The sequence below is a fragment of the Bufo bufo genome, chromosome 1, assembly GCF_905171765.1.
Source record: "Bufo bufo chromosome 1, aBufBuf1.1, whole genome shotgun sequence".
Taxonomy (NCBI): Eukaryota; Metazoa; Chordata; class Amphibia; order Anura; family Bufonidae; genus Bufo; species Bufo bufo.
This window is the reverse complement of record NC_053389.1, coordinates 838,005,237-838,015,370: the sequence shown is the minus strand read 5'-3', so window position 1 is coordinate 838,015,370 and position 10,134 is coordinate 838,005,237.

Below are 10,134 nucleotides of genomic sequence, written 5' to 3'. Positions count from 1 at the left end.
AGCAGACCTCACTACACCCAACAGACCTCACTACACCCAGCAGACCTCTCTACACCCAGCAGACCTCTCTACACCCAACAGACCTCACTACACCCAGCAGACCTCTCTACACCCAGCAGACCTCTCTACATCCAGCAGACCTCTCTACACCCAACAGACCTCTCTACACCCAACAGACCTCACTACACCCAGCAGACCTCACTACACCCAGCAGACCTCACTACACCCAGCAGACCTCTCTACACCCAACAGACCTCTCTACACCCAGCAGACCTCACTACACCCAGCAGACCTCACTACACCCAGCAGACCTCTCTACACCCAACGGACCTCTCTACACCCAACGGACCTGTCTACACCCAGCAGATCTCTCTACACCCAGCAGACCTCACTACACCCAGCAGACCTCTCTACACCCAACAGACCTCACTACACCCAGCAGACCTCACTACACCTAGCAGACCTCACTACACCCAGCAGACCTCACTACACCCAGCAGACCTCACTACACCCAGCAGACCTCACTACACCCAGCAGACCTCACTACACCCAGCAGACCTCACTACACCCAGCAGACCTCACTACACCCAGCAGACCTCACTACACTCAGAAGATCTCACTACACCCAGCAGACCTCACTACACCCAACAGACCTCACTACACCCAGCAGACCTCACTACACCTAGCAGACCTCACTACACCTAGCATAAAATGGCCTCCTTCCGGGTTGGCTCCTCAACTACTTGCTGTAGAGATAATCCCAGTAGACCTCACTACACCCAGCAGACCTCACTACACCCAGCAGACCTCACTACACCCAGCAGACCTCACTACACCCAACAGACCTCACTACACCCAGCAGACCTCACTACACCCAACAGACCTCACTACACCCAACAGACCTCACTACACCCAGCAGACCTCACTACACCCAGCAGACCTCACTACACCCAGCAGACATCACTACACCCAGCAGACATCACTACACCCAGCAGACATCACTACACCCAGCAGACATCACTACACCCAGCAGACCTCTCTACACCCAGCAGACCTCTCTACACCCAGCAGACCTCTCTACACCCAACAGATCTCTCTACACCCAGCAGACCTTTCTACACCCAGCAGACCTCACTACACCCAGCAGACCTCACTACACCCAGCAGACCTCACTACACCCAGCAGACCTCTCTACACCCAACAGACCTCACTACACCCAGCAGACCTCACTACACCTAGCAGACCTCACTACACCCAGCAGACCTCACTACACCCAGCAGACCTGTCTACACCCAACAGACCTGTCTACACCCAGCAGACCTCTCTACACCCAGCAGACCTCTATACACCCAGCAGACTTCTCTACACTCAACAGACCTCACTACACCCAACAGACCTCACTATACCCAGCAGACCTCTCTACACCCAGCAGACCTCTGTACACCCAGCAGACTTCACTACATCCAGCAGACCTCACTACACCCAGCAGACCTCACTACACCCAGCAGACCTCTCTACACCCAGCAGACATCTCTACACCCAGCAGACCTCTCTACACCCAGCAGACCTCTCTACACCCAGCAGACCTCTCTACACCCAGCAGACCTCACTACACCCAGCAGACCTCACTACACCCAGCAGACCTCTCTACACACAGCAGACCTCACTACACCCAAAAGACCTCTCTACACCCAGCAGACCTCTCTACACCCAGCAGACCTCACTACACCCAGCAGACCTCACTACACCCAGCAGACCTCACTACACCCAGCAGACCTCACTACATCTAGCAGACCTCACTACATCTAGCAGACCTCACTACACCCAGCAGACCTCACTACACCCAGCAGACCTCACTACACCCAACAGACCTCACTACACCCAACAGACATCACTACACCCAGCAGACCTCACTACACCCAGCAGACCTCACTACACCTAGCAGACATCACTACACCCAGCAGACATCACTACACCCAGCAGACATCACTACACCCAGCAGACCTCTCTACACCCAGCAGACCTCTCTACACCCAGCAGACCTCTCTACACCCAACAGACCTGTCTACACCCAGCAGACCTGTCTACACCCAACAGATCTCTCTACACCCAGCAGACCTCTCTACACCCAGCAGACCTCACTACACCCAGCAGACCTCACTACACCCAGCAGACCTCTCTACACCCAACAGACCTCACTACACCCAGCAGACCTCTCTACACCCAGCAGACTTATCTACACTCAACAGACGTCACTACACCCAACAGACCTCACTATACCCAGCAGACCTCTCTACACCCAGCAGACCTCTGTACACCCAGCAGACTTCACTACACCCAGCAGACCTCACTACACCCAGCAGACCTCTCTACACCCAGCAGACATCACTACACCCAGCAGACCTCTCTACACCCAGCAGACCTCTCTACACCCAGCAGACTTCACTACACCCAGCAGACCTCTCTACACCCAGCAGACCTCACTACACCCAACAGACCTCTCTACACCCAGCAGACCTCTCTACACCCAGTAGACCTCACTACACCCAGTAGACCTCACTACACCCAGCAGACCTCACTACACCCAGCAGACCTCACTACACCCAACAGACCTCACTACACCCAGCAGACCTCACTACACCAAGCAGACCTTACTACACCCAGCAGACCTCTCTACACCCAACAGACCTCACTACACCCAGCAGACCTCGCTACACCCAGCAGACCTGTCTACACCCAACAGACCTGTCTACACCCAACAGACCTGTCTACACCCAACAGACCTGTCTACACCCAGCAGACCTCTCTACACCCAGCAGACCTTTTCTACACCCAGCAGACTTCTCTACACTCAACAGACTTCACTACACCCAACAGACCTGGCCATACCCAACATCCTAACTGCATGTCAGGACTGCACTGTGTGCTCGCACCCTTCTTGTGGGCTTTTATTTGTAAAATAAAATAAAAGATTTCTGCTTGACATTTAATATTTATTAAGAAAACTGTCTCTTGCTGATGTGGTTAAGGTTTAGCCGATCGGTTAGTGTGTAATATGATTAATGCAATTATTTGAGGTGGAGGTCGGAATGTACATGTATATTGTGCGGTGTGTGAATAGGAGCGAGGCTGGAGCAGTCCATTCTATATATTGTGTGTAGTACCTGATGGTTTATTTCTCGCTGTGTTGGACTTTTTGTTGGGTGAAGAGTTGATTATTTTTCTTAATATTGTCACTCTGTTATTGTAATGTTCAGTGTCGGACTGGGGTGCCTCGGACCCACCAGTAAAATTTATTTCGGGGGCCCAGCGTACAGATACCTTCAAATATCACAGAGCAGAAGATGCTACCAGATGACTGAAGCTGGGGATCTCTGCAGCAGCTTTGAGAAGGTAGGTCCTGGGGAGAAGAGGACACTGGTGGCTTCTCCTCTACACCTGGAAGTCTTCTCCGCTCTGGTCGGGTCTATAATAATAAACTGCAGAGTTTCCTTAATCAGTCAAGTTTTTATATGAACACAGGCTGGTGGAGGAGCTGTACATGGAATATGTGTATGTAGTGCAGCAAGTCTAATGTGTTATGTGCCACTTGTGCAGGCGGTGGGAGACTAGGGGCCCACCGTGCTCAGGGGCCCACCGGGGATTCACCTTGTGGGCCAGTCCGAGCCTGGTCATGTTCTATGTATTAAGCAAATATATTGCTGCATTTGTGGAGGGGAGGCTGATTACTAGGCTAATTACATGCACCTGTGGGCCCAGGCTGGCTGATTACTAGGCTATTTATAGGCACCTGTGGGCCCAGGCTGACGCTGATTCAGCTGATTTCACTACCTCTGGCTCAGCTCTAGGATACAGCAGCATGGTGTGGAGGCTCCTTACGGCTGGGCGACGGCAGAATGTCTCAGGAGGGCGCTGGTATTCATGGTAGGATCAGAGTTGTTTGTACGGGACCCACGCTGCGGTCCGCGACATGTAGCGCTCTGGGATGAAGCAGAGTTTGGGCGCTAATGGTCGAACCATGGTTGTTTGTATGGTTTGTCTGGCTATTCAGAGGCCTGGTGGGGCCATTGCATACAGTTATTGGGGTAGCATGTGCTTAGAGTGGGCATGGTTGTATGTTTTCTGATACCTGGTTTACATGCGGGGCGCGTGTCTGCAGTTGGCTCAAGCTATGCACGCTGGGTTTAAGTGATGGTAAATGTGGATCAATGGTCGATATAAAAAAAACAAACAAAAAAAAAACTCCTGCAGCATCATGTGGAGGTTCGGTTGCGCCTGGGCAATGGCAGAAGGTGCCAGGCAAGTGCTGGCATTCACGGTAGGATCGGACTTGGTTGCACGGTCCGTGACTTGTAGCGCTCTGGGGCGAAGGGGATTGGGCTCCAATGGTCAAATGATCGTGGTTAGGAATGTTACCTTCAAAGCTACGTCCGTGTGTCTGCATTTACATTTTGTCCTATATGCCTTTCACTACTAGAGCTGCGTTCATGTGTCCGCTGTTGCATTACGTTAATAATCTGCTCACTTTCAGATTGCATTCATACGGCTGCTTTATACCATGCTCCTCATACTCAGAGCTGTGCCCATACCATGTTTTTAGGCACAAGTCATATCCAGAGCTGCATTCACCAACTTGTTCTTACATCATGGGTTATACTCTGCTTCCACTTAAAGCTGCATTTCTTTTCATTGCTACATAATGGTTACTCAGTATTCTTACTAGGGCTATCAGCACACCGGCACGGATCATCGCTAATTTTGATTCCGCTAACCGTGAAACTAGGGAAGTCCTTCACAAATATTGGCCGATTTTGCACATGGACGCTGATCTCTCGGACATCATAAGCAGATACCCCTCGGTCTCCTATAGACGCGGTAGGAGCCTTAGGGACCGCTTGGTTCGGAGCCACTTTTCACCTCCTCTGAAGAGTGGCTCCTGGCTTGACCGGAAACCCATGGGTGTTTTCAAATGTGGTCGATGCAAGGCCTGCCAATATGTTTTGACTACTAAATCAGTCACCTGCTCGGCCACTGGTCACTCGTTTCAGGTCCGGGATTTCATCAACTGCTTGTCCAAGGGGCTTGTCTACTTATGTCAGTGCCCATGTCCCATGGATTACGTGGGTAAAACGATACGGGAGTTTAGGAGAAGAATGTTAGAACATGTCAATGATGTCATCAAGAAGGAGCCCACACCGGTGGCCACTCATGTTAACGACTGCCATGGTGGCGATCCTTCCTGTCTTCGGTTTTCGGTCCTTGAAGTGATACCCCCATCCCCACGAGGGGGTGACCTGGACAGGCGTATTCTACAGAAGGAGAGTGAGTGGATTCACAGGTTCCGCTCCCAATCACCCCGTGGACTTAACGAGCGTTTGACCTTTTCGTGCTTTTTATAATTATCTACTTCCCTTGTATGCCCTCCTATATCCATCTCATATATATCCATCTTTTATATACCCACTTTCATCCATGCCTATTTACACTGTAATTTTTCCCGTTGCCTCGCTGTCTGGGCCTCGGTGCGGGACCTTCCCTGCTCCGCGGGTGTCTTTTTAGCACCTATGGCCTCAGTAAAAATAGTATGTTTTCCCTTGTCACTTAGCCAGGGTACGTAAAGTACCCGAATGTCACTTATTTGGGGTGTTCGTGTACCTCTTCACACCCCCTTGTGGGCGTCCTCGCTATCATCGAGGTAGCCTTACCTCTGCATCTAAGTAGTTTTATATATATAATCATTATCATTTTTCCCTAGCACATATGTTTTCCCTTGCCCCCCATTTTGCCCATTTTTTTTTTTTTTTTTTTTTTCTTTTTCTTTATCCTTCATTGTATGCCCATTACTTTCACCATTACCCTGTGTAGCAGTTACCCTATTTATTGATATATGCGGTCTACATACCATACTGTTGGTCCGGCAGTGATATGGTGCATTACTTCCGGGTTGCGTTCCACGCTGGCACGCACATGGCACGCCACACACCGTACTTCCGGTCTGGCGGCAACATGACTGCGTCACCTCCGGCGTGCGTTCCACCTTGGCACGCACGTCATATGCCAGTTATACAGGGCCCATCATCTGGCTGGACGCACCCTAGCGTGCGTTCCACCCTGGAACGCACTAATCACGGCGGCTGTATTCTAGCCGCCCCGCCTCCTGTGTAGTTGCTACATCATATCTAATGGGCGCATAGGGTATTTAAAGGGCAGGGCAATACAGCATGACCGCCCCAGACCCTCTTCCTTACACCGACGGCGGCATTATGTAAGTACCAGTGCGCTATGTTTACCAGAGTTTCTATACGGCCTAGCCCCTGAGTCTAACTTCAGGCATATATGCATTTTAGGTATCTCTTTGGCGGGTAGCCCTACATCTTATGAGCTACAACCCAGCTATCGTATTCCTGGAGGGCTTATCAGGTATCTATATAGGATTCTCCTATCCTGGTTCTATTTGTTATTGGTTAGGATCATGTATTTAGGGATCATTATGTTCACCTTGTGTTTTATACAGCTAGGTGGATCCGGGGTGATTATTCTATATGCCCCTGCATGAGCCTCTTCATTAATTATCCTTAACGTAACCCTAATACCTTCGCCAATTACAGGTACTTATTATCACTATATCTTCTTAGCGCTACGGATGTATTTCCTTCCTTTTTTGTTTTATATGTGCTTACCCAAGCCTTTGTTCTCTATATAGATTTGCAGTTAGCATCTAGGCGGTGGATTTCACTAACCGTGCCGCCGAGTTGACCGTATGTAATCTGCCATTTGGCAACTACTTACCAATTCTGGGTCTGTTATTGCGTTATAAGTGTCTATCTATCCACGCATTTATCTACGCACGTATCATTGGACTGGGCCTGCCATCGCTATTGTCACGGGCCTCCCGTCCTTATTATACCTACCCCGTATAACCCCCTGATGATCCCACTGCTGTGGGTGAAACGCGTCGGGGTTGTAGGTCATCTATGGATATTATATAATTGTATTTATTTGTGCGTGTGTCTGTTTGTGTATATATATATAATTTTTTATCCTCTTGGTGGACCCTGTACCTCCTGGCATATTGTCACGAGGGCAGTATACAGTGGACACCTCTTATACTTTTTGACTGTGTGCTAGTAATCCGCTCTAGTTATCCGTTAGGGCACCACTCCTTACCTATCTCCCTCCACTGTTCACTTTAATAGGGACAGTCAGGAGTTTGAGATTAGGTACGTGGACAGGGCGTCCCCACCACCAGGAGACGTCCCTGGGCAGAGGACCAGTTTAGGGTATCAGTGCTAGGGATTTTTCTTCCCCACCACTTACCCAGTGCATCTGACTGTATCCTGGCCTCTCACCTCGGATCAACTATTGAGAGTTTTTGTGTTGTTGTATATATTTATATTTCTTATTAAATTTAGTTACCTCATGTTATAACAGGGTACCCTTGCTGGACTTCTTGTTTTCTATATAAACACTCTGATTTGATATATTATTGGCATCTTCATTGCTGGACTTTTCTATCAGCACACCGCTCTGATACTGCTCTTCCGATAAACATAGCTGCTTTCTTTTCAGGCTTACGGTTCTTTCCTCGGTGGTTTGTTACATTCCTTAGGCCTACCTTTTTCTGTTTACTTGGGGGGAAGAGAGAGGAGAAAATAGAAAAAAAAAAAAAAAATGGGTGGTGTTCTTTAATCCTGGTTTGCATTCACTCAGATTGGTCTCCTTTACTTCTGGTTCGCATTCACTCAGATTGATCTCCCGCCCCAGTTAACCAAATAGCTCCCTAGCAGACAGTGGGCCAATAGGAGTAAGTTCCTACTATGTTTTCACAGTTGTTCATTCGTTTGTCACGACAAGGGTCTTCTCTTAGCGAACTGCAATGCCTCTGGCTCTTGTTTTTCTCCCATCTGTTTCAATTTCGCGGTTGGTTTAATGTTTCGTTCATGCAAGTGGTTCGGATCACTAATGTCTATGCATTTTCCATTAGGTCTGGCTCACGTTTATTATTATTATTATTATTATTATTATTTATTATTATTAAAGCGCCATTCATTCCATAGCGCTGTACATGTGATAAGCGGTGCACATACATAATACAGACAATTGCACTAATCATAAACAAGACAAGTTACAAACTGGTACAAAAGGAGAGAGGGCCCTGCCCGTGAGGGCTTACAATCTACATGGTATGGGAGAAGGACACAGTAGGTGCGAGTTAAGTTGGTCATGGCGTTTTAATTACTTATCGTCACTGTAAGGTCATCCAGGTCAGTCTCTTGGCTTCAGGGGGCCTCATGGCTTCGGGGGCCCGATGACCGTTCTTCATGTTGTTCGTTAGGGGTACAATATGGTTGTAGGCTGGTTAGCGTCCTAGGTTTATTGTCGGAGAGGGTCATGGCTATGCGAGTCCCGAAGTCATACTGGTGCTGCATAAGTGGTTTAAAAAATAAATAAATAAATATAAATAAATTTTAAAAATACTCCATTAGAGTCTCTCACGCATGGCTTCTCCGTTTTAGTTTTACACACATGGCTCCGCCATTAGAGCCTCCCACGCATGGCTTCGCCATTTAGTCTCTCACGCATGGCTTCTCCGTTTTTAGGTTTACACATATGACTCCGTCATTAGAGTCTCTCACGCATGGCTCTGCCATTAGAGTCTCCCACGCATGGCTTCTCCGTTTTAGTTTTACACACATGACTCCGCCATTAGAGCCTCCCACGCATGGCTTCGCCATTAGTCTCTCACGCATGGCTTCGCCATTAGTCTCTCACGCATGGCTTCTCCGTTTTAGGTTTACACATATGACTCCGCCATTAGAGTCTCTCACGTATGACTTCTCCCTTTTAGTGTTACATATGACTCCGCCATTAGTCTCTCACGCATGGCTCCGCCATTAGAGTCTCTCACGCATGGCTTCTCCGTTTTTAGGTTTACACATATGACTCCGCCATTAGAGTCTCTCACGCATGGCTCCGCCATTAGAGTCTCTCACGCATGGCTTCTCCGTTTTAGTTTTACACACATGACTCCGCCATTAGAGCCTCCCACGCATGGCTTCGCCATTAGTCTCTCACGCATGACTTCTCCGTTTTAGGTTTACACATATGACTCCACCATTAGTCTCTTACGCATGGCTTCTCCGTTTTTAGGTTTACACATATGACTCCGCCATTAGAGTCTCTCACGTATGACTTCTCCCTTTTAGTGTTACATATGACTCCGCCATTAGTCTCTCACGCATGGCTTCTCCGTTTTAGTTTTACACATATGACTCCGCCATTAGTCTCTCACGCATGACTTCTCCCTTTTAGTGTTACATATGACTCCGCCATTAGTCTCTCACGCATGGCTTATCCCTTTTAGTGTTACATATGACTCCGCCATTAGTCTCTCACGCATGGCTTCTCCGTTTAAATTTTACACACATAACTCCGCCATTCGAGGCCGGCTGCGTGGTCCCACAACAAGTAAGTTCCATGTCTTTTTCTGCCTTCAGACCCGCTCGCATGGCTCTGTCATCTGTGGCTCGCAATATTCTTGTGGTGGCTCGCACGTGTCGCTTGTGCCATTAGAGTCTCACTCACGTTATTGTTTTCCCTGACTTTTTTATTTTCTAGGTTGTTGGGTTTTCATTGTTTTCTGTATAATCAGTCATCCCAAGCCTGCCTTTGCGGACATCATCTTCTCCCAGGCATGCTTACTTCATCTACAAACTCGGGCTGAGGGTGTCGGTGTCCGGCCTAAGTCCTGGGTATCGGTCCATCTTCCAGTAGGAGGTACAGTAATAAGGCGCAGTTCACGAAGTCTGTCATGTCTTCAGACACGACAAGTCCTATCACGACTACAGGCGCAGCATACATAGTTTATCGCGACCTTATGCATTTTCTGTCACAACTGCAGGTATTGTGTACGTTCTGTCCTTATTACAGGCAACATTAGCTTGTTAATCGAAATAGCCATGTATTCCTGTGGATGGTTCCCCAGGCCTGGTGAGTTTACACATTTCACTTAATTTACTACTACAGTAAGACGGCAGATGCCATGTTCTGACTTTTGGGCCCTTAATAGAAAGTGTGGCCTGGGGAATAAGTAGAGGTAAAGTATTTTGTCACCAGGAACAGTTGGTGCCCGAT